Source organism: Palaemon carinicauda, unplaced genomic scaffold, assembly GCF_036898095.1.
Source record: "Palaemon carinicauda isolate YSFRI2023 unplaced genomic scaffold, ASM3689809v2 scaffold48, whole genome shotgun sequence".
Taxonomy (NCBI): Eukaryota; Metazoa; Arthropoda; class Malacostraca; order Decapoda; family Palaemonidae; genus Palaemon; species Palaemon carinicauda.
Window position 1 is genome coordinate 177,150 of NW_027171739.1, and position 25,351 is coordinate 202,500.

A 25,351-nucleotide genomic window follows, 5' to 3' on the forward strand; every position below is an offset into this window, starting at 1 on the left:
GGACTGAGTACCCTGCTTCACATAAGTCCTGCTACGAATGTGATTGATATGATATTCAAGTAATGAAAGTTTGTGGCAGGCATAACAACTTCTACTTGTGTTAATCTACCGGAATCCAGACAGATGATTCTATCTTCAATTGTCTTTTCTTACCCTTATGGCTAAGATAAAGATGATAAAAATGCCTATGTTGCTTTTGTTGGTACTTTTAATGCTCACCATAGGGAGTGGTTAAATCATGTTTCTCCTACTGATCACCATGGCTTTAGAGCATTGGACTTTGCCTCTAAATCGAGCTATTCATAGGTCTGATAACTACTTGAACCTAGTATACACCGACTCCCTTGACGTTATACCAAGTACGGCTGGTTCTCCAGTCGGGACATCTGATCATGCCTTAATTTCACTAGTTGTAAAGACTGAGCAGCCTATCTGATGTATCATATTCATGTAAGATTGATATAGAATCTCAAGCAGACTGGAATGGCATTTACTATTTCTAACTGAATTGGTCACAGTTGCATAATAATGCTGAGCCTGCTGTTCTTTTGAATGACTATCTGGTCAACATAATTGATAGGCATATCCCTTTCCGTGTAAAAGACAAAACCTGGTCACTTTAATTTACTTCAAAGGCTGCTTTTCTGGTCCTATATAGCAGGGGAACCCTACTCTCTACAGGACCTTCACAGTCATTATATCACGTGCATTCCAAGGCATTCAGCATTTCACACCAAATATTGCTCGCTTATTATCAAATCCACATTATCGAAGCACTTGGAGAGAAAAGGAAAGTCTTCAGTTTTCTCTCAAAGCCTTAATATCTTCAGTCTTTCGGATGTCTAGTGGAAGCTTACTGTATAGTCTCGGGGCTGCATATTTAAAGGCTCTAGAGCCTACAGTAGACACTCCAATAATTTGAAACCATCTGTAACTTTTCTCCCGTTAACACGATTTATTGGCTGCACAATATGTAGCAATTCTCTTAGATATTTAGGATGTCTGGTTCTGATAACTTGGTGGGTTTATTATACATATCTTAAATTCAATTCTTGCTTTAATTGAGCCCATGTAAATCAATTAGTGTAGGAGTGATCCTTTCTCGGGGTGGGGCACCTTTTATCAATTTTCCTCCTCTACTTATGTTTTGTAATTTCTTAAGTTGCACTTTTGGTAAATTGTAGTAAATCGAGTTACATTAGTCAATCCTGGTAATAACACAGTTTCACTAGTTTCCTTACAGAAAGTTCATCCAGGTACTTCTTTATAAAAGCAATTTTTCTAAGATGATAGCCAGCAGTTTTTACTACATCATTTATCTAGTTCAATGATGATTGTTGGCGTGCTTATTTGGAGAAGCAGGAAGCCTATCATCTTTAGAAAGGTAACAGATCAGCTTTGACTTGGAATAACTATACTAACTTTAGAGCTTTTCCTCAGTGTTTATGCTTCAACTGAAAAGGAATACAATTTAGCTATAAAAGAAATACTTTCCTGTACAATGCAGGAACATAAGCGGTGGGGTACCCTTAAATCTGCAATATTTGGTGTAGACGTAGCAATTCCTCCTTTACTTAAACCAGATGGCTGTCACTCCCTCTCTAAAGGAAAAGTCAATTCTCTTGACTGAAATTTTAGACAGTAAGCATTGTAATTTGAAACTTGATCTTCCTCATTCTTATTTTCCAGAGGCTAAACTAACTAGTTTAACTTCATTTATCATTTTCTGCAAGTTAGCAAGATGTTCTTTCTTTCAACACTTGTTGGAGAATTGGTAATGTTATGCCATTATGTAAATGTGTTTGTGGTAGCTCAAGACCACATGATTACTGCCCAATTTCCATAACTCCCATATTATCTAAAGATCTTGAATGTCTTTTGGTAAAACATGAAAAGGTTTGCTGAAGGTAATCATCTGTTCCCTAGTTTGCAATTTGGCTTCCGTAAATGTCTTGGAGTACGTGATGGCTTTCTTACAATCCACAATGCTGTGAAGAAATGTCTTGATTGTGGTCAGGAAGTTCTTATGATTGGCCTTGATTTTAATGCTGCCTTTAGCCGTATTAATCAAGCCAATGTTTTCAAATTCAAACAGTTGGGAGACGGTGGGTCTTTCCTTACCATCATTATTGAATCTTTAAGTAATAGATAGCAAAGTTTTTTATGATGGACACCATAGCAAGTATAGGAATGTAATATCTGGTGTTCCTCATGGTAGTGTTCTTGGTCCATAACTTTTAATACTATATACACATGTTTGGCCTAGAAAACAAGCTCATTGCATATGCAGATGATGCTACTCTCTTTGTATAAATTCCATCTCAAGAATGTAGATCTGGGGTTAATGAATCCCTTAATAGAGTTATAGCCAAAATTAGTTCATGGTGCAAATTATGGGACATGAAGTTGAACCGTAACAAAACTCAAAGTATGATTGTAAGTAGGTTTAGGACAGTGGCTCCTCAACATCTGGATCTCAGCACTGTTAATGAGTTTCTTAACTCTGTAAGGCTTAAAATTTTAGGTGATTCTTAATAGTAAATTTACATCTGAGAACCACATTAGGTCTGTCTCTTCTTCAGTTACACAAAAAATTAGCTTACTGAGGAAGTCTTTCAAGATTTTCGGTGATCAATCGATTCTGAAGCGTGTTTTAATTCTTTCATTTTAAATTTTTCAAGTACTGTTTTCCTGTCTGGTCTTCAGGTGCTGAATCCAATCTTAACTTAATGGACAGGAACTTACAATCTATCAAATTCTTTTTTTCTTATCTATATATTAATCTCTGGCACCATCGTTGCATAAGATTTTTCATAATTCTGACCATCATTTGCATTCAGATCTTCCTGACAGCACCATCCTGTTCGTACTACTAGATATGAAGTTAATTCTAATCGTGATGCGTTCTCCATCATAAGGTTCAATATACGCAGTGTTGTCACAGTTTTATTCCAGCTGTGACCATGTTGTGGAATGATCTTCCTAATCGGGTACTGTTCTCAAATCGGTGGAACTTCAAAAGTTCAAACTTGCAAGGAAGGCTTTTTTTGTTGAACAGGCTGACATAAGTCTCTTTTTATAGTTTATTCATGAAAGATCTATTTTCAAATGTTGTTACTGTTCTTAAAATATTTAATTTCAATTGTTCATTACTTCTCTTGTAGTTTATTTCCTTTCTAGGCTATTTTTCCTTGTGCTTATAGCTTCGTGCTTTTCCAACTAGGATTGTAGCTTAGCTAGTAATGATGATAATAATAACAATAAAGTTTGTTTGTAGTTATTATAGACTAAGGTTTAAAATACAGCACTGCGATTTCCTCAGCTGATTTCTAGTTTTAGCAGACAACATTATCGCATTCTTAAAAATGCGCACATACGGATAACAGAGTATTGTTTATATAATATCTTAATGTATTCAAAATATCTTCATAATGAATATTACTTTAGCATCAATATGTTATAGCATTCCATAGTTTTCATATAGTTCCTTTATAACTATTATAGGTAATTATTTGACACATGGGGCACGTCTGAGAGAGAGAGAGAGAGAGAGAGAGAGAGAGAGATAAAATGTTTCTCTCTCTCTCTCTCTCTCTCTCTCTCTCTCTCTCTCTCTCTCTCTCTCAGAGGTGCTTTACAATACATATAGTATATACTGTAAAGCAGAAGGAACAGAAATCTTTGTTTCCTTGCAAAGTATCTATCAAATGCTACATTCAAAATAAACTCGTACTTTGCTTAAATCTACGTTCGATCATAGGCCGCGGATGAAACACGTCATTCGATTTTGTCAACCGGTCTCTAGATTTAGTCGACAAACTTCTACGTCTTGGTTCGTGTTTTATTTGGCCATTTGGAACTCAGAAATTTTACGTCTTGATTCGTGTTTTATTTGGCCATTTGGAACTCAAAATTTTACGTCTCGATTCGTGTTTTATTTGGCCATTTGGAACTCAAAATTTTACGTCTTGATTCGTGTTTTTTGCCAATATTTTAATACTGTACATTATTTTCTGCCAATTTCAAATGCTAATTTTCAAGTGTTTTGACTTGCGCTTTTTAACATTATGCTCTATTTGGCGATTTAAAGCTCAATTTAAAGCTCTGAATTTCTCGTTTTCACCAATGTCGTAACAACATTGCCAGACATACTAGTTGTAGTCACGGTCATAAGCTGACGAGTATCTGTGTATGGCTCAGGAAATATTAAAAGTAAAAAGCTAAACGGACCCGGGGAAGCCATTTTTAAAATCTCAAAAAGGATCCTTCTTCAACTTGAACACATAGATAGAAATTACTAGAGATAGTAACAGAACACTTTAGGTTAAAAGACCTGGATCCTAGGAAAGGACAAACCAATCAATAATGAATAAATGAATACCTATAATCAATCATAGTTCATGCAATATAACCACTCGGTCATTGAGCAGAATACGGACAACTTCCATGCAAGTAAGAACTCATTTTCTCAAAATAACTTGAGAATTACCATTGAATTACCAAACGTTAGGGCCATCATGCATTACTCATGCGCATAGTGAATTAATATAAAAGATTTATAATGATGACTTTCGATCAAAGGGATTAACCGGTGATGAAGTATGGGACAGAAGTAGATGGAGAACGCTGGCCAGAAACATCGACCCCACATAGAAGTGGGAAAGAAGAAGATACTGGTCATGTAGCAGCACCGTCTATTGTTTCTTGAAAGATTAATCTTCGGTGATGTCGGTCTTCAACTTCCTACGCACGTCGATAATCTGGAAAAGAAAATAAATTATTCTAGTGCTTTTAAGAATGTTCTAAAATAATACAGATGTGGAGAGATTTTAAAATAAGCATTTTATATATATTTCAAATTCCATTCAACAAGTGGACTTTTTCATACATTTAAAAGCAATATACATTACTAAACTTGCATATTTTTAATAATACCTTAATAATTCTGAGTCTATTTACATAATTCTGAACTTTTGAATACATCAATCTTTATACAAACAGGTCATTTAATTATTTAAAGTTTAACTTGTCTGCCAATTCATCTTTATTTCATATGAAATCTATCATGTAAGTTGTAAAGTCCAGAATAATAATAACTGAAAATTCTAACATTCTGGGATAAGCATTACACTCTCCATTCAAAAGGCAATAACGTACGGTACTGTACAATGAATTACATTACGCCCTTTTGTATCTTGGATATGATAACCATAATCTAGATTCAAATCCTAAAGGTTTAAATTAAATGCGGACCACAATAGTTACACCTTGGTAATGAATCAGTGTTTCATAGTATACAAGCCATAATTTTCTTCATGTATTTAGAAATGAAGCCACATGACAGAATTTCCCAGCCAATAAATAACGAAATAAATTGGGATAAGTATAACCAAGGCGTGAATACACACTTCAAAAATTGAAGAGCTGCAGAGGTACCAATCTGTAGTGGGTCTGACTAAGGAGAATGAATCACTGTGGGAGTTCCCTATCGGAAATATAGACATGAAAATTAAATCAACAACTTTTTTGTAGCGAAACGTTGCAACGACGATGTTAGGGTTGCTCATTCGCACCCTTATCTACTCGTTGTATGTTGGTTATGTCATTGTTAGAAAACTATTGCTTGTTCCTCATCGGCCCGTTTATTTTCGAAGTCAGAATAGGTTTGGTCTGGCTGGCTCCTGGGGCTTTATGCATACTGTTAGATACATCTTAGCGTACACACCCAAGTTGCTCCGATTTACCAATAGCAGTGGGTGTCGGATCTATCGCAGTCTGTGCATTCGTGTTTGGTGGTTGTTATTAATTGTGAGTGAACGGAGACATAATAGACGGCAAACTTTTAACCCTTTTACCCCCAAAGGACGTACTGGTACGTTTCACAAAACTCATCCCTTTACCCCCATGGACGTACCGGTACGTCCTTGCAAAAAACTGCTATTTAAATTTTTTTTTGCAAATATTTGACAATTTTTTGAGAAACCTCAGGCATTTTCCAAGAGAATGAGACCAACCTGACCTCTCTATGACGAAAATTAAGGCTGTTAGAGCAATTCAAAAAATATATACAGTACTGCAAAATGTGCTTGAAAAAATATAACCCCCTGGGCGTTAAGGGTTGGAAATTTCCAAATAGCCTGGGGGTAAAAGGGTTAAAGAAAGAGGGAAACTTGCTCTATCCTGTAGGGTTCAGAAGAGTGAGCATAATACTAAAGGCTTCCGTATAATGACACTCATGACAAGATCTAACAAGACCTTTACAATTTTGAAATGTATGGACTTTGGTGAAGCGATCACTTGGAGGAAGGCCTTGTCTATCCCTACTGAAGATATGGGAAACTATGTTGCATTTACCTAACACAAATCTTCATTAATACCTTACAGAAAGACTTAATAATCTATTTATTCCCCACAATTGCAACCGATTCCTCAAACCAGAAGCTAGCATTCCAGTTTCCTCGAGTTCATATCGTGGAGAACTTCCAGCCATTTTATGCTCTTATGAATTCATGGTTATTTCTGTGTCATTTCTAGTTATGACCCATCCTAATTCCATACACCATCATGCACTCATGGGACCTTCCTCGTAGTATGGCAAATATTTGTTCATCTCGCTTCCAATGACAGAGGTACGACTACTGAAAGGTTTTGAAAAATATCCACAATGACATCCCTTCTACAATCTTCTGTTATCTTCACCTCATATGACCTATCACCACATGTAACCAACACTCTCAAGGAAAACCGAGGTTGTAGCAATTAAATTCTGTATCTTCATATCCCGGTAACATAAGCACCTCGAGAAAGATTGTCATATTCATGCATGAAGATCCATCAAATTTAATTGATAGATTTTGGAATAAGGTGAATCCTTGCTCCTCATACCATCATCTATCATTTACTATTTCTAAGGGTAGAGAAACAGTTGTTGTGGCTAACTGTATCAAAACCTGCTACTCTTTTTCTGTTTTCTTAAAGATGTAATTGAGTATCAGTGAATCAAAATTTCCCCTGCGATATGATTGCCCAAGTTAAACAAGCACAACTGTAATCTCATCAATGGTTTCCTCTGTATTCATACTTAATACCTGCTAATTCCAAAGGTATCCAACACTGAATTTCTACCGCCCAGGATGCAAGGTCTAGAAAAGTTCATATAGCAATCAGGGAGTTACAAACGGACAATGGATCTTCTATCCCTATGTATCAGGGATCCCCTAGGACATCTCATGGTTTGAGGAAGACACATTTCCTTCAAATGTTCATTCTCTGTTTCCTTTTAGCTGAATATCTGGTCAACAAAGGACAGTGTTTTGGGATTAGCCAAACAACAGTGATCATTTTGTAATACATTCTATGAGCAATGGGTCAATTCTGATGTTCCTTCTATAAACAGTTTAAAAAGCAATTCTGGTATTCCTTCCTCAGACAACTACGAAAACTGAGCTGGCATTTCATTTACAAACAGCTGTGCGAAGTGGGATTCCTTTTGTTATAATATCAGTACCAGCCGAACTCGATTGAGTCCCTTGTCAGGATGGGAGGAACGTAGAGAGGAGAGGTCCCCTTTTCTGTTTCACTTGTTTGATGTCGGCTACCCCCCAAAATTGGGGGAAGTGCCTTGGTATATGTATGTATAATATCACATTATAAAATTGACCTGCACTTGGATATAACCACTTCCACTCTCTCTAAAGTCATAAAGTACTACAAAACAGAATTTCCATATCACCTATGGAACCTATTTAGGAATTAGTGTTCTTTTTTTCTTGAAGACCATCACCATTTTTATTCTAAAAAGGTATTAAGATAAAAACCAGCCCATTGACGAAGGTCCTCTATTAAATACGCCACAAGTGTGTACAAGATTTCCGTTAAGACGTAGAACCCGAAGCGCTTCATAAATTTAAGACGCAACTGCTTGTTTCAAGGCCCTCAAACTATAATCCCCATATGTTTAACCCTGTTTATCAACTGTCCAAGAATCCATATTGCCACAAGATGATCTGTTTACCTTCCTATCTGTAGTTTTCTAATAAGTTACAATTCCAAAGGTTTCAATTTTCTACTTAAGGGCTTCCTATTCCATGGAACAGTATCATTGGCTCCGTGTGAACATGTACTCTCACTGTATGACCCTGGTGATGATAACAGAAACTATGTTACATGTATTAATGGTAAGAAAAAATATCCTTATAGTTTTCCCCATATGGAAAGAGAGAAAAAGGGATAAAAAAAACTGTTGCCTATCACTACACAACCTATGAAATTCGTGACATTCACATTACAAAGAAATCCAAAAGAAAGCATGAATGGGATAATCTGTACTCAAAACTAAAGTTACAGACCAAAAGTGCTGTGGCCTGAGTGATAACATCTCTGCCTGGCGTTTGTAGTGGTTGAGCCCTCACCCACTACTGCACTCGCTGCTACAAATGGTCCCAGAGTGTAGCAGTCCTCGTAAAGAGACTGGACATCCTTAAGATAAAAAGACGCGAACACTGACTTGCTTCTCCAATAGGTTGCGTCCATTATACTTCGCAGAGATCTATTTTGTTTAAAGGCCACGGAAGTTGCGACAGCTCTAACTTCATGTGTCCTTACCTTCAGCAAAGCTTGGTCTTCCTCACTCAGATGTGAATGAGCTTCTCGTATTAACAGTCTGATAAAATAGGATAAAGCATTCTTTGACATAGGCAAAGATGGTTTCTTAACTGAACACCATAAAGCTTCTGACTGTCCTCGTAAAGGTTTAGTTCGTCTTAAATAGAACTTAAGAGCTCTCACAGGGCATAAGACTCTTTCTAGTTCATTTCCAACCATATTCGATAGGCTTGGAATATCGAACGATTTCGGCCAAGGACGAGAAGGTAGCTCGTTTTTGGCTAGAAAACCAAGTTGTAGAGAACATGTAGCCGTTTCAGATGAAAATCCGATGTTCCTGCTGAAGGCGTGAATCTCACTGACTCTTTTAGCTGTGGCTAAGCAAACCAGGAAAAGAGTCTTTAAGGTGAGATCTTTAAGGGAGGCTGATTGTAGCGGCTCGAACCTTTCTGACATGAGGAATCTTAGTACCACGTCTAAATTCCAACCAGGTGTAGCCAAACGACGCTCCTTCGTGGTCTCAAAAGACTTAAGGAGGTCCTGTAGATCTTTATTGTTGGAAAGATCTAAGCCTCTGTGACGGAAGACTGATGCCAACATGCTTCTGTAACCCTTGATAGTGGGAGCTGAAAGAGATCGTTCTTTCCTCAGGTATAAAAGGAAGTCAGCTATTTGAGTTACAGAGGTACTGGTCGAGGATACAGATACTGACTTGCACCAGTTTCGGAAGACTTCCCACTTCGATTGGTAGACTCTAAGGGTGGATGTCCTCCTTGCTCTAGCAATCGCCCTGGCTGCCTCCTTCGAAAAGCCTCTAGCTCTCGAGAGTCTTTCGATAGTCTGAAGGCAGTCAGACGAAGAGCGTGGAGGCCTTGGTGTACCTTCTTTACGTGTGGCTGACGTAGAAGGTCCACCCTTAGAGGAAGAGTTCTGGGAACGTCCACTAGCCATCGAAGTACCTCGGTGAACCCTTCTCTCGCGGGCCAGAGGGGAGCAACTAACGTCAACCTTGTCCCTTCGTGAGAGGCGAACTTCTGCAGTACCTTGTTGACAATCTTGAACGGAGGGAATGCATATAGGTCTAGATGTGACCAATCTAGGAGAAAGGCATCTATATGAACTGCTGCTGGGTCCGGGATTGGTGAGCAATATATTGGGAGCCTCTTGGTCATCGAGGTTGCGAAGAGGTCTATGGTTGGCTGGCCCCATGTGGCCCAAAGTCTCTTGCACACATCCTTGTGTAGGGTCCATTCTGTTGGAATGATTTGTCCCTTCCGACTGAGACAATCTGCCATGACATTCAAGTTGCCTTGGATGAACCTCGTTACTAGCGAAATGTTTTGACCTTTTGACCAGGTGAGGAGGTCCCTTGCGATCTCGTACAACGTCATAGAGTGGGTCCCTCCTTGCTTGGAGATGTACGCCAAAGCCGTGGTGTTGTCCGAGTTCACCTCCACCACTTTGCCTTGAAGGAGAGACTTGAAGCTTTTCAAGGCCAGATGAACTGCCAGTAGCTCCTTGCAGTTGATATGCATTGTCCTTTGACTCGAGTTCCAAATTCCCGAGCATTCCCGACCGTCTAATGTCGCGCCCCAGCCTGTGTCCGATGCGTCCGAGAAGAGAACGTGGTTGGGAGTCTGAACAGCCAGGGGCAGACCCTCTCTGAGGCTGATACTGTCCTTCCACCATGTCAGGCAAGACTTCATCTTCTCGGAAATGGGGATCGAGACCGCTTCTAGCGTCTTGTCCTTTTTCCAGTAAAAAGCTAGGTGATATTGAAGAGGACGGAGGTGTAGTCTTCCTAACGATACGAACTGTTCCAGGGATGATAGTGTCCCTATCAGACTCATCCACTGCCTGACTGAACATCGTTCCTTCTTCAGCATGTTCTGGATGCATAACTGGGCTTGGCTTGTTCTGGGGGCCGACGGAAAAGCCCGAAAAGCTAGACTGTGAATCTCCATCCCTAAATACACAATAGTTTGGGATGGGACCACTTGAGACTTTTCCAAATTGACAAGGAGACCCAATTCCTTGGTCAGATCTAGAGTCCACTTTAGATCCTTCAGACAGCGACGACTGGAAGAAGCTCTTAGAAGCCAGTCGTCCAAATAGAGGGAGGCTCGGATGTCCGCTAAATGAAGGAATTTGGCTACATTCCTCATCAGCCTCGTAAACACAAGAGGAGCTGTGCTTAGGCCAAAGCACAGGGCTTGAAACTGGTAGACAACCTTTTCGTAAACAAATCTCAGAAAAGGTTGCGAGTCTGGGTGGATGGGGACGTGGAAGTATGCGTCCCTTAGGTCTAAAGAGACCATCCAGTCTTCCCTTCTGACCGCTGCTAGAACGGACTTTGTGGTCTCCATGGAGAACGTCTGCTTTGTGACAAAGACATTCAGCGCACTGACGTCTAGCACCGGCCTCCACCCTCCTGTCTTCTTTGCCACTAAGAAGAGACGGTTGTAGAAGCCCGGGGTTTGATGGTCCAGGACTTTGACTACCGCTCCCTTTTCTAGTAAGAGAGACACTTCCTGTTTCAATGCTCGTCTCTTGTCTTCCTCTCTGTACCTGGGAGAGAGATCGATGGGAGACGTTGCTAGAGGGGGTTTTCGTACAAACGGGATCTTGTACCCCTCTCTGAGCAACTTCACAGATTGTGCATCTGCGCCTCTCTTCTCCCAGGTCTGCCAGAAGTTCTTGAGTCTGGCTCCCACTGCTGTCTGAAGAAGCTGGCAGTCAGACTCTGCCTTTAAAGGACTTGGTTCCTTTCTTCTTTCCACGTCTCCCTTCGGCACGAGCACCTCCTCTGCTGGAGGCTCTGCCACGAAAGGGCGGAATAAATCGGGACGCTGGAGTGTCCATCCTTGGTCTAGCTGACAAGGTAGGCAAAGGGGTGGCTTTGCGAGCAGAGGACGCAACCAGATCATGAGTATCCTTCTGTATCAAAGAAGCAGCAATCTCCTTAATCAGGTCCTCTGGAAAGAGGCACTTGGAAAGAGGAGCAAACAGAAGTTCGGATCTTTGGCAAGGTGTAACTCCAGCTGACAGGAAAGAGCAAAGGTTCTCACGCTTCTTGAGGACTCCGGACACGAAAGATGCAGCAAGCTCATTAGATTCGTCACGTACGGCCTTGTCCATGCAGGACATGATGAGCAAGGAAGTCTCCTTCTCTGTCGGAGAGATCTTCCTGCTTAGAGCTCCCAGACACCAGTCTAAAAAGTTGAAGACCTCGAAGGCTCTAAATATCCCTTTCAAAAGGTGGTCCAGGTCCGAAGATGACCAACATATCTTTGAGCGTCTCATGGCTAGCCGGCGGGGAGAGTCTACAAGACTTGAGAAGTCGCCCTGGGCAGAGGCAGGAACTCCCAAGCCGAGAACTTCTCCCGTGGCATACCAGACGCTCGATCTAGAAGAGAGTCTAGCAGGGGGAAATGTAAAGGCTGTCTTCCCTAGACTCTTTTTGGACTGCATCCATTCTCCTATCACTCGTAAAGCTCTCTTGGACGAGCGTGCGAGGACGAGTCTAGTAAAGGCAGGCGAGGATGACGGCATACCTAAAACGAACTCTGACGGAGGAGAGCGCGGAGCCACAGACACAAACTGGTCCGGAAACATCTCTTTGAACAGTGCTAAAACCTTTCTAAAGTCCAAAGAGGGTTGCGTAGACTTAGGCTCGTCAAGATCCGAATGTGGTTCATCTACGTGTGCAGCACCATCATCATCAGAAAGTCCATCATCCGAGTATTGAGGAGGAAGCGGCAATGGAGTAGGTAACGGCTGGTTAGCTGAGTCCGGTCGCACGGGTGCATGCGTGACTGAACCGGACGCAACGTCATGGAACTGTTGCCCAGTCTGTGAGCTGGCAACAACCATAGCAGCGCGGGGACGCACAGCGTCTACTCCAGACTGTCTAGCCTGATGTGGGTGAGCAGTGGCAACCACACTGGGTTGCGGAGGTTGACGCACCGCGTCAAAACAAAACAACTCTGACGGTTGTTGTACCTCACGAACGTCAACGGAAGGCTCCGTGCGTCGCTGAACGTCAACATGCGGCTGGCAGGGCACACTGGAACGCATGGGTGGCGGAACTCTCTCAACTGGAGTGCGCAAGAAGGTCGCCTCAGCGTCCACAGGACGCACAACCAAGTGTGTGGTTGGTTGTAGGCAAGAGGCTGTACTAGCTGGTGCAGCAGCAACCTTCTCCGCACGCAAGTCCTGCATCAGAGACGTTAATTGGGACTGCATGCTCTGCAGCAAAGACCACTTAGGGTCTGCAGGAGCAGGTGCGGCGACAGAGGGTGTAACTGTCTGAGGCGGTACCGCTTTGCCTCTCTTAGGAGGTGAGCAGTCATCGGAAGACTGCAGCGAGTCCGAACTGACCCAGTGGCTACAGCTGGGCCGTTGGACTTGCGCGGAAGGGACCGACTTGCGTTTTAATGGTCGTGAGACCTTGGTCCATTGTTTCTTGCGAGAAACACCTTCCGAAGACGAGGAATAAATGGGCTCTCTCGTCTTTGTGCGGCAGGGGCGATCTTGGGAAGATGTGCCCGGTACCACGGAGGGAACGTCTGTTCGCTGATTAAAGCCTCTCGAACCCATTGGTCGTACGACATTGCTTCTCCCCTGGACTTGGGAGCTTGCAAGAGGTCCCGGACTAGGAGGACGACAGGCACGAACAGACGAACCCTCAAGCGCAACACTATCCACAACACTATCACTCACTTTAACACTTCCCACTGCACTTTTACACTTTAGCTCCTTGACATCCGCCATGAGCTGGTTACGGTCACTAGCCAGGGACTCAACTCTCTCACCCAGAGCTTGGATGGCACGCATCATATCAGCCATCGAAGGTTCCTGAGTGCCAGAAGGGGGATTAGGAGCAACCACTACAGGGGAAGGAATAGGTTGTGGGGCATGAGGAGAGGAAATGTCAATAGAACGAGAGGAACTTCTCCTAACTCTATCTCTCTCTAGCCTACGTGTATACTTTTGGAATTCGATAAAATCGAATTCCGAAAGCCCAACGCACTCCTCACATCGATCTTCCAATTGACAGGTTTTATCCCGACAATTGGAACAAACAGTGTGAGGGTTGATAGAGGCCTTCGGAAGACGCCTTGAACAGTCCCTAGCATTACACTTCCTAAATTTTGGGACTTGAGAAGGGTCAGCCATTTTGAATTGGTCAAAGGGGAATTCAAAAACTATCCAAAGTCATCAACAAATAATCCGTAATCAAAAAAAGAATGCAAGGATTTTTGAAGAGAAAGCCTGCACAGCGAAAGCTCAAAACTAGAATAGTGTACTTCACCAAATAGTTGTGAAAACAAATCCAGTTAGCAACAGCGAATTAGTAGGTCTTGCCGGTAGCACGACAGAGAGAAAATTGAGTTCTTTGTTTACAATGAGTACTGGGTATCTGGACGACAGATGGCGCTGTTGAAGTACACCCCCTACCTGTGTAGCGATCGCTGGCGAATTTTTTCCGTAGAGTTTTCTGTCGAGCAACAGAGTTGCAGCTATTATAATCACCGGCTAAGTTAAATATTGAAAAAGGTAAAACTCTAGCCCATGAAGCTGTTCAACCTGGTAAATAAATTCAAATCTATTCATGCAAAATAAAATGAACGAAAAACCTGAGTTCAAAATGAGAAAAGTATCATACTAGCAAATTACACACTAAACAGGATACCATCGTGTCAGGCAGCAATGCAAATCATAAAAACAATTACAAAACCAAAGGCTTTATGAGCCACCAAATATTTATCGAAAGTAGTAAACAAACACCAGATCAGAAAATAGAAAGGCAACACTGTGGTTGCGTATAGCTTATGTAGGTAGTAGGTTGGCCAGAGCACCAGCCACTTGTTGAGATACTACCGCTAGAGTGTTATGGGGTCTTTTGACTGGCCAGACAATAGTACATTGGATCCTCTCTGGTTACAGTTCATTTTCCCTTTGAGTAACACATACACCGAATAATATGGCCTATTCCTTACACATCCTCTTCTGTCCTCATACACCCGACAATGCAGATTACCAAACAATTCTTCTTACTGCACTGTAATTGTTCAGGGGCCACTTTTCTCTTTGTAAGGGCAGAAGAGACTCTTTAGCTATGGTAAGCAGCTCTTCTAGGAGAAGGACACTCCAAAATCAAACCATTGTTCTCTTATCATGGATAGTGCCATAGCCTCTGTAACATGGTCTTCCACTGTCTTGGGTTCAAGTTCTCTTGCTTATGGGTACACTCAGGCATACTATTCTATTTTATTTCTCTTCCTCTTATTTTGTTAAAGTTTTTATAGTTTATACAGGATATACAGTATTCACCTTAATCTCGTTGTTCTTAAAATATTTTATTTTTCTTTGTTTCCTTTCCTCACTGAGCTATTTTCCCTGTTGGAGCCCCTGGGCTTATAGCATCCTGCTTTTCCAATTAGGGTTGTAGCTTAGCAAGTAATAATAATAATAATACGCACACTACTTACCACGCATACTAATCTCAAGTGGATTTTTGTTGTTCCACTGAGATCAGTGTTATTCCAAAATCATGTCTTCTACGTCCTACCCAGACTGTGATGTCTCGATATACTCTACTTCGGAAAGTCTTCCTCTACACTGAAGTATTCTCCCAGATAAGTAACTCCTGTGCTACTCCTTGGTATTCGATGGTCACTAGAATTGTAACTTCGTTAATCAATCTTTGACTTCTTTCCAAAGGACTGCAAGAGAAAAAATACAATAATCAAATTCTATATTCAAAAAAATTTTCTTTGGATATCAAAGCTCCTAACACTGGGCAAGATTCAAAATAATAATTGTCTTTCAATTCAAAAATATATAAAATTACTTCCTCGTTAAGGTCAACTGTGAGTTTTGCTTTTTCTCGAACCAGAAATTTCTATCCTTGATAAGATTTCTCTCTTGCTTGAGGGTGCACTCGGGCACACTGTTCTATCTAGTTTCTCTTCCTCTTGTTTTGTTAAAGTTTTTATAATTTATATAAGAAATATTTATTTCAAAGTTTTTACGGTTCTTAAAATATTTCATTTTTCCTTGTTTCCTTTCCTCACTGGGCTATTTTCCCTGTTGGGGCCCCTGGGCTTATAGCATCCGGCTTTTCCAACTAGGGTTGTAGCTTACCATTTAATAATAATAATAATAATAACAAAAATAATAATAATATTGTTGTTATTATTATCATTATTACTATCTAAGCTACATCCCTAGTTGGAAAAGCAGGATGCCATAAGCCCAAGGACTCTCATGAGATGGAGAGTTCTTTGAGCCCCAGGGGCATTGCTTTACTTCATACCAAATCTCTTTGGCCTATATACTAACCTAACAGCTGTCCAATTTCTTTACCTTCAATCAAATTTTCACCATTCGTTTATGGAAAAAAATACTCCAGGTCAGCCGTACTGCAGCCTACATATTATTTAAACCATTCTATAAAGAACTAGATAAGCTCTTCCAGATAGGAAAATCTCGTACAGAAATTTGCCATCATGCACTGCAATTTCCATGAAACCTAAGGACCCCTTTTCAGACTAAGTATTCTGCTTCTCAGGCAAAATATTACTGGTAAAGTTAATGGTTTCATATCTCAAACATGAAATGTTTTCCTAACTTGGGTGCTAAGTTCTAGCAAAGCAAAAGGCTCTAGTCATACTGTATTTTCGATGGACACGACTCCCAATTTACAAATAAACTACGAGCACATTTACAAAAATGTTATTTTTATTAATAAAATAAATTTTTGAATATACTTACCCGATAATCATGTAGCTGTCAACTCCGTTGCCCGACAGAATTCTATGGAGGGATACGCCAGCTATCACAATACTAGAAGGGGGTGTACTCACCAGCGCCACCTGTGGCCAGGTACTCAATCATTTGTTGTTTACACCTCCTCAATTATTCCTCGGTCCACTGGTTCTCTCTGGGGAGGAAAGGGAGGGTCGATTAAATCATGATTATCGGGTAAGTATATTCAAAAATTTATTTTATTAATAAAAATAACATTTTTCAATATTAAACTTACCCGATAATCATGTAGCTGATTCACACCCAGGGAGGTGGGTGAAAACCAGTGTACATGATTAAAGGATAGCTAAGTATCCCCAAATTTCATATAACAGTTATCTCAAATAACAATGAAATAATAAGTACCTGGTAAGGAAGTCGAATAGAACCGTTACTCTGCCTTTTATTTAAAGTTCGTCTTCCTTACTGAGCGCAGCGTTCCTCTTGGAGGCTGAATCAACCCAAAGGTGCCAAAGTACAAGGGGTTGCAACCCTACTAAAGGACCTCTACCAAACCTTTAACCCAGGCGCTTCTCAAGAATGAATAGACCACCCGCCAAATCCAAGGATGCGGAAGGCTTCTTAGCCTACCGTAACAACCATAAAAACAACAATAAAAGTATTCAAGAGAAAGGTTAAAAAAGGTTATGGGATTATGGGAATGTAGTGGCTGAGCCCTCACCTACTACTGCACTCGCTGCTACGAATGGTCCCAGGGTGTAGCAGTTCTCGTAAAGAGACTGGACATCTTTCAGATAAAATGATGCAAACACTGACTTGCTCCTCCAATAGGTTGCATCCATAATGCTTTGCAGAGAACGGTTTTTATTAAAGGCCAACGAAGTAGCAACAGCTCTTACTTCGTGGGTCCTTACCTTCAGCAACGCAAGGTCTTCCTCCTTTAAGTGAGAATGTGCTTCTCTGATCAGAAGCCTTATATAGTACGAAAGCCCATTCTTGGACATGGGTCTCGAGGGTTTCTTGATGGCACACCATAAGGCTTCTGACTGTCCTCGAATAGGTTTAGACCTCTTCAGATAATATTTGAGAGCTCTGACAGGGCAAAGAACTCTCTCTAGTTCGTTACCTACCATGTTGGAGAGGCTAGGTATTTCGAACGATCTAGGCCAAGGACGTGAAGGAAGCTCGTTCTTTGCTAGGAATCCAAGCTGAAAAGAACATGTAGCTGATTCGGTTGTGAAACCAATGTTCTTGCTGAAGGCATGAACCTCACTGACTCTCTTAGCTGTGGCAAGGCAAACGAGAAAAGCAGTCTTGAGGGTAAGATCCTTGAAGGAAGCTGACTGGAGAGGTTCGAACCTAGATGTCATAAGGAACCTTAAGACTACGTCCAGATTCCAGCCTGGAGTGGAAAGACGACGTTCTTTAGACGTCTCAAAAGACTTGAGAATGTCTTGAAGGTCCTTGTTGGAAGACAGGTCCAAACCCCTATGGCGGAGGACTGAGGCCAACATGCTCCTATACCCTTTAATTGTAGAAGTAGAAAGGGATCTCTCATTCCTAAGATGAATCAGGAAGTCAGCTATTTGGATCACAGAGGTATTGGTAGAGGATATTGAATTGGCTCTACACCAGCTTCGGAAGACCTCCCACTTAGACTGGTAGACTCTACGAGTGGAAATTCTTCTAGCTCTGGCAATCGCACTGGCTGCCTCCTTCGAAAAGCCTCTAGCTCTAGCGAATCTTTCGACAGTCTGAAGGCAGTCAGTCGAAGAGCGTGGAGGTTTGGGTGCAACCTGTCTACGTGTGGTTGACGTAGAAGGTCCACTCTTAGAGGTAGAGTCCTGGGGAAGTCTACTAGCCATTGACGTACCTCTGTGTACCATTCTCTTGCAGGCCAAAGGGGAGCAACCAGCGTCAACCGTGTCCCTTCGTGCGAGACGAATTTCTGCATAACTTTGTTTATGATCTTGAACGGAGGGAATGCGTACAGGTCGAGATGGGACCAGTTCAGAAGGAAAGCATCTACATGAACCGCTGCAGGGTCTGGAACAGGGGAACAATAAAGCGGAAGTCTCTTGGTGATGGAGGTGGCAAACAGGTCTATGGTAGGCTGACCCCACAACGTCCAAAGTCTGTTGCACACACTCTTGTGGAGGGTCCATTCCGTGGGAATGACCTGATTCCTTCTGCTGAGGCGATCCGCTGAAACATTCATAACGCCCTGGATGAACCTCGTGACCAGAGTGAGGTTTAGACCTCTTGACCAAATGAGGAGGTCCCTTGCGATCTCGTAAAGGCTCCTCGAATGGGTCCCTCCTTGCTTGGAGATGTAAGCCAAGGCTGTGGTGTTGTCTGAATTCACCTCCACCACTTTGCCTAGCAGGAGGGACTTGAAGTTCAACAGGGCAAGATGGACTGCTAACAGTTCCTTGCAATTGATGTGGAGTAATCCTTGTTCCTTGTTCCACACTCCTGAGCATTCCCGTCCGTCCAAGGTCGCACCCCAGCCCGAGTCCGATGCATCCGAGAAGAGAAGAAGATGGGGGGTCTGGATGGCCAATGATAGACCCTCCTTGAGAAGAAGATTGTGCTTCCACCACCGGAGAGTGGTCTTCATCTCTTGGTTGATAGGGATAGAGACTGCTTCTAGAGTCGAGCACTTGTCCCAATGAGCTGCAAGATGGAATTGAAGAGGGCGGAGGTGGAGTCTCCCCAGCTCGACAAACAGGGCCAGAGATGAGAGGGTCCCTGTGAGACTCATCCACTGTCTCACTGAGCAATTGCTCCTCTTCAGCATGCTCATGATGCACTGTAGGGCTTGGTTTATCCTGGGGGCCGATGGAAAAGCCCGAAAATCCCGACTCTGAATCTCCATTCCCAGATACACAATGGATTGGGAGGGAATGAGTTGAGATTTCTCTAAATTGACTAATAGACCTAGGTCTCTGATTAGATCTAAAGTCCAAGAGAGGTTCTCCAGACAACGACGACTCGTGGAGGCTCTCAACAGCCAGTCGTCTAGGTAGAGGGAGGCTCTGATGTTCGATAAGTGCAGGAATTTCGCTACATTCCTCATCAGATGAGTAAAGACCAAAGGAGCTGTGCTTAGGCCAAAACACAGGGCTTGGAACTGATAGACAACCTTTCCGAAAACGAATCTCAGGAAAGGTTGGGAGTCTGGATGAATGGGAACGTGAAAGTATGCATCTTTCAAGTCCAATGAGACCATCCAGTCCTCCTGTCTGACCGCTGCTAAGACCGACTTGGTCGTCTCCATTGTGAACGTCTGCTTGGTGACATACTCGTTGAGAGAGCTGACGTCCAGCACCGGTCTCCAACCTCCTGTCTTTTTGGCCACAAGAAAGAGACGGTTGTAGAAGCCCGGGGATTGATGGTCCCGGACTATAACCACTGCCTTCTTCTGCACAAGTAGCGACACCTCCTGTTGCAAAGCTAGCCTCTTGTCCTCTTCTTTGTAGTTGGGAGAGAGGTTGATGGGCGATGTGGTCAGAGGCGGTTTGAGGCAGAATGGAATCTTGTAACCGTACCTCAGCCAACTGACAGACTGTGCGTCTGCACCTCTCTTCTCCCAGGCTTGCCAGAAGATCTTGAGCCTGGCACCTACTGTTGTCTGGAGAATCTGAGAGTCAGTGTTTTCCCTTGGATGTCCTGGGTCCTTTCTTAGACTTGCCCCTGTGAGAGTCTGGACGGGAGCTTCCTCGGCTGGGGGCTCTACCACGAAAGGGCGGTATGAACCTAGTGGCCGGGGTATCAGCCACTGGAGAGCGATAAGTCTTGGGGACAGAGGTGGTAACCTTAGACTTACGAGCCGATGAAGCTACAAGATCGTGCGTGTCCTTCTGTATCAGGGCAGCCGACAAGTCCTTAACTAGCTCCTCTGGAAAGAGGAACTTAGAGAGTGGAGCAAAAAGGAGCTGAGACCGCTGGCACGGTGTAATGCTGGCTGAGAGGAAGGAACACAGTTGTTCTCTTTTCTTCAACACCCCTGATACAAATAACGACGCTAGCTCACCCGATCCATCCCTGATAGCCTTATCCATGCAGGACATAATTAACATGGCAGAGTCTTTGTCCGCAGGAGATGTTTTCTTGCTGAGGGCTCCCAGGCACCAGTCGAGAAAATTGAACATCTCGAAAGCTCTGAACAACCCTTTCAGAAGGTGATCCAGGTCTGAGAAGGTCCAACAAACCTTCGAGCGTCTCATCGCAGTCCTCCTAGGCGAGTCCACCAGACTTGAGAAGTCAGCCTGGGCAGAGGCAGGAACTCCCAAGCCTGGTGCTTCCCCTGTGGCATACCAAACGCAACCTTTCGATGCGAGCTTCGTTGGAGGGAACATGAAGGAAGTCTTGCCCAGGTGTTGTTTAGACTGAAGCCAATCCCCTAAGATCCTTAAGGCCCTCTTGGAGGATCTAGCTAGGACAAGCTTAGTATAGCACGACTTAGCTTGTTGCACGCCTAGCGAAAACTCAGATGGAGGAGAGCGGGGAACAGCAGAGACGAAGTGGTCAGGGTAAAGCTCCCTGAGTAGAGCCAAGACCTTTCTAAAATCAACAGACAATGGAGAAGGCTTAGACTCCTCCACGTCTGATGAGGGATCAAGATGTGCCTCCTCATCATCCGACACTTCATCAGCAGAAGGTAGCGAAGCAAAAGGACCAGAATGCTGAACCGCAGAGTCAGAATGGGCAGGAACAACAGCAGAGGTTACCTCAACTTGAGGGAAAACCTGAGGTTCAGACTGCATAGGTTGAACAACAGTCGGAGCAGAAGGCAGGTGCAAGGGTGAAGGAGGATGACTCCTAGCAAGAGTTGCACCCAAGGAATGCACCAGCTGAACGGAGGACGGAGGCGGAGTAGTCCGTTCCTGTTCCTGTGGTATGAGTGGAGCGTGAAGAGACCGAGGCTGTGCAGAACAAGGTAAAGATCCCGCAAGCAGAGATGTCTGAGGAGCAGGATCAGGGTGCACGGGTAGAGCTCGGTGCAGCAACTGAGGAGACTGACTCACAGGTGGAAGAGGTTGTTGTACTTCCACCGAGAGTTGCACCGCCGGTGGAGCAGCCAGGGGAGGAGGAGGAAGAGTGGAGTAATCCTCCTGATCCCAAACCGAAGGTTGCCTTAAAGAAGGCTGATGCTGAACAACACTGGGAACAGTGAACACAGAAAGTGGTTCAACCTCGTATGCCTGGCAGATGGAGCTGCGACTGGGTGCAGCGAGTGCAGGAGGTTGGTGCACCACCGGTGCAGGTGGGTGCAGCACAGGCTGAACGGGTGCAGAAGGTTGGTGCACCACCGGTGCAGGAGGGTGCAGCACAGGTTGAACGGGTGCAGGAGGTTGGTGCACCACCGGTACAGGCGGGTGCAGCACAGGCTGAACGGGTGCAGGAGGTAGGTGCACCACCGGTGCAGGCGGGTGCAGCACAGGCTGAACGGGTGCAGGAGGTTGGTGCACCACAGGTGCAGGAGGCGCAACACTCTCAGCACGACACTCACGCATCAGGTCCGACAGCTGAGCTTGCATGGACTGAAGCATAGACCACTTGGGATCAGCAGAGACAGTGGCAGACTGAGGTAAAGCCATAACAGTGGTTGCACCACCGGTGCAGCTCTGTTGTACCTTACTCCTCTTGGGCGGAGTACAGTCGCTAGATGACTGAGGCGAGTCAGAGCTGAGCCAACTACTGCAACCTGGCTGAGCACTCGATGGCTGGACTCTGCGTTTAAGCGGTCTAGAGACCTGAGACCAACGTTTCTTCCCCGAGAGAAGATCAGCGGACGAGCGGAAGACGGGCTCAATCGTCTGCAAGTGGGAGTGACGGTCTGTGGAAGACACGCCCGCAACCACTGAGGATAATTCTGTGCGCCTAACAAGGCCTGCCGAACCCTTATGCCCTTCGACATTGCTTCTCCCCTGGGCTTGGGAGCTTGCAAGAGGTCCCGGACTGGGAGAACGACTGGCTCGCACAGAAAAATCCCCACGCACCACACTGGCACTAACACTAGTACAAGGCACTGCACCGACACTAGCACTCGTCACAGCACTGGCACTAACTTCACCCACTGCACTCTTGGCCTTCAACTCTTTCACTTCGGCCATCAGAGACTTATGGTCACTTACCACTGACTCTACCTTATCGCCTAAAGCCTGAATAGCGCGTAAAACCACTGACATATCAGGCGGAGGGCACACAGTAGGATCGGGGGTAGCCACTACAGGGGTAGGATCAGGTTGGGGATCATGAGATGAGGAAAATAAAGAAGAGTGAGACGAACTCCTCCTAGCTCTAATTCTCTCTAACTTAGAAGAATACTTCAAAAGTCGGACAAAATCCAATTCCGAAAGTCCGGCGCATTCCTCACATCGATTTTCTAACTGACAGGGTCTGTCCCTACAGTCAGAACAAGCGGTGTGAGGATCTACCGAGACCTTCGGAATACGCCTATTGCAAGACCTACATCGTCTATGGGAGGGGGCTTGCGAAATGTCAGACATTTTGTTTTCAAGAGAAGTCAAAGGGAGATCCAAAAAACAAGCAAAAAAACGTTAACCGTTAAACTGAATTAAATAAAAGCTATCTAGCTAATATCTGAAGGTTTCTAGTAATGCGACAGCCGTAAATCAAAGAGAATACATCACCAAATAAGCGAGAATAAACTCGAAGACCATGAGCGTATCCCAGAACGTCTAGCCGGAGGCACGACAGAGGAATAATTGAGGAGGTGTAAACAACAAATGATTGAGTACCTGGCCACAGGTGGCGCTGGTGAGTACACCCCCTTCTAGTATTGTGATAGCTGGCGTATCCCTCCATAGAATTCTGTCGGGCAACGGAGTTGACAGCTACATGATTATCGGGTAAGTTTAATATTGAAAACTGCACTGTACAGACACAGAATACTGTTTGAGATTTCTTTTAATATAGGAAAGGTATTAACAAATTAAATATACCTACGATGTGTAAGAACTCCTTCTTGAAGTGAGACTTCCATCATGTCTTCCATTTCCTTGTAGTAACTAAGATGTTTGTGGATGGACAAAACACTGCCTTCTGCTTCTCAATACTCCTTAAAAGCAGAGCGAGCTGAAAAAAAAATATAACAGGGTAAGCAAATGTGCTGTTTAGGACTTTGATGAAGTTCAAATCTGATTAGACTTTTTTATCAATTGATTTAAATCTAAATTATTAAAATCAGAAATCTTTAAAATAATTGTATTTTTCCTACCTATAAAAACCTGAGTCTTTAGATAGGAGTATGCTTTCAGCTTACATACATATACCAAGGCACTTCCCCCAATTTTGGGGGGTAGCCGACACCAACAATGAAACAAAACAAAAAGGGGACCTCTACTCTCTACGTTCCTTCAGCCTAACCAGGGACTCAGCCGAGTTCAGCTGGTACTGCTAGGGTGCCACAGCCCAACCTCCCACATTTCCACCACAGATGAAGATTCATAATGCTGAGTCCCCTACTGCTGCTACCTCCGCGGTCATCTAAGGCACCGGAGGAAGCAGCAGGGCCTACTGGAACTGCGTCACAATCGCTCGCCATTCATTCCTATTTCTAGCACGCTCTCTTGCCTCTCTCACATCTATCCTCCTATCACCCAGAGCTTTCTTCACACCATCCATCCACCCAAACCTTGGCCTTCCTCTTGTACTTCTCCCATCAACTCTTGCATTCATCACCTTCTTTAGCAGACAACCATTTTCCATTCTCTCAACATGGCCAAACCACCTCAACACATTCATATCCACTCTAGCCGCTAACTCATTTCTTACACCCGTTCTCTCCCTGACCACTTCGTTCCTAACCCTATCTACTCGAGATATACCAGCCATACTCCTTAGACACTTCATCTCAAACACATTCAATTTCTGTCTCTCCATCACTTTCATTCCCCACAACTCCGATCCATACATCACAGTTGGTACAATCACTTTCTCATATAGAACTCTCTTTACATTCATGCCCAACCCTCTATTTTTTACTACTCCCTTAACTGCCCCCAACACTTTGCAACCTTCATTCACTCTCTGACGTACATCTGCTTCCACTCCACCATTTGCTGCAACAATAGACCCCAAGTACTTAAACTGATCCACCTCCTCAAGTAACTCTCCATTCAACATGACATTCAACCTTGCACCACCTTCCCTTCTCGTACATCTCATAACCTTACTCTTACCCACATTAACTCTCAACTTCCTTCTCTCACACACCCTTCCAAATTCTGTCACTAGTCGGTCAAGCTTCTCTTCTGTGTCTGCTACCAGTACAGTATCATCCGCAAACAACAACTGATTTACCTCCCATTCATGGTCATTCTCTCCTACCAGTTTTAATCCTCGTCCAAGCACTCGAGCATTCACCTCTCTCACCACTCCATCAACATACAAGTTAAACAACCACGGCGACATCACACATCCCTGTCTCAGCCCCACTCTCACCGGAAACCAATCACTCACTTCATTTCCTATTCTAACACATGCTTTACTACCTTTGTAGAAACTTTTCACTGCTTGCAACAACTTTCAGCTTAGCTGTTAAAATTCATAGCGAGGTGTCGGTAGTAACTAAAGGATTGCAGGAAAGCCCCACCCCTTAGCCGGTACACTGAACAACCACTGATCTTCACCTAGAGCTTGCCGGGTGCTTGAGGCGAGCAGGTGAGGTGGTAAGCCATCGAAAATGGGCGAGATGGCGCGGGATTGCTAGCAGGTGAGGTAGCACTCCCGTAGATGTGAGCAATTGAGGGTATGTGAGGTGGTGATATTGCAGATGTTTGAGTGCGATGGCACTCCATTAACCCTCTTACCCCCAAGCTATTTGGAAATTTCCAACCCTTAACCCCCAAGGGGTTATTTTTTTCCCCAACACATTTAGCAGTATATTTTTTTTAAATTGCTCTAACAGCCTTAATTTTTGTCATAGAGACAAATGCCTGAATTT

At 43.6% G+C, this 25,351-nt stretch overlaps 1 long non-coding RNA gene across 5 annotated transcripts in view; it reads right to left on the minus strand.

Annotated features, from left to right (window-relative positions):
• Positions 1 to 746: 746 nt before the first annotated feature.
• Positions 747 to 25,351, minus strand: part of LOC137636990 (uncharacterized) — a 32,700-nt gene continuing 8,095 nt past the window's right edge. For all 5 annotated transcript variants that reach the window (XR_011043332.1, XR_011043336.1, XR_011043335.1 and 2 more), the window contains exons 2-4: positions 23,353 to 23,481; positions 15,099 to 15,332; positions 747 to 4,760 (exon numbers count right to left, since the gene is read on the minus strand). This is a non-coding gene — a long non-coding RNA (uncharacterized lncRNA). The remainder of the gene's footprint in view (positions 4,761 to 15,098; positions 15,333 to 23,352; positions 23,482 to 25,351) is intronic.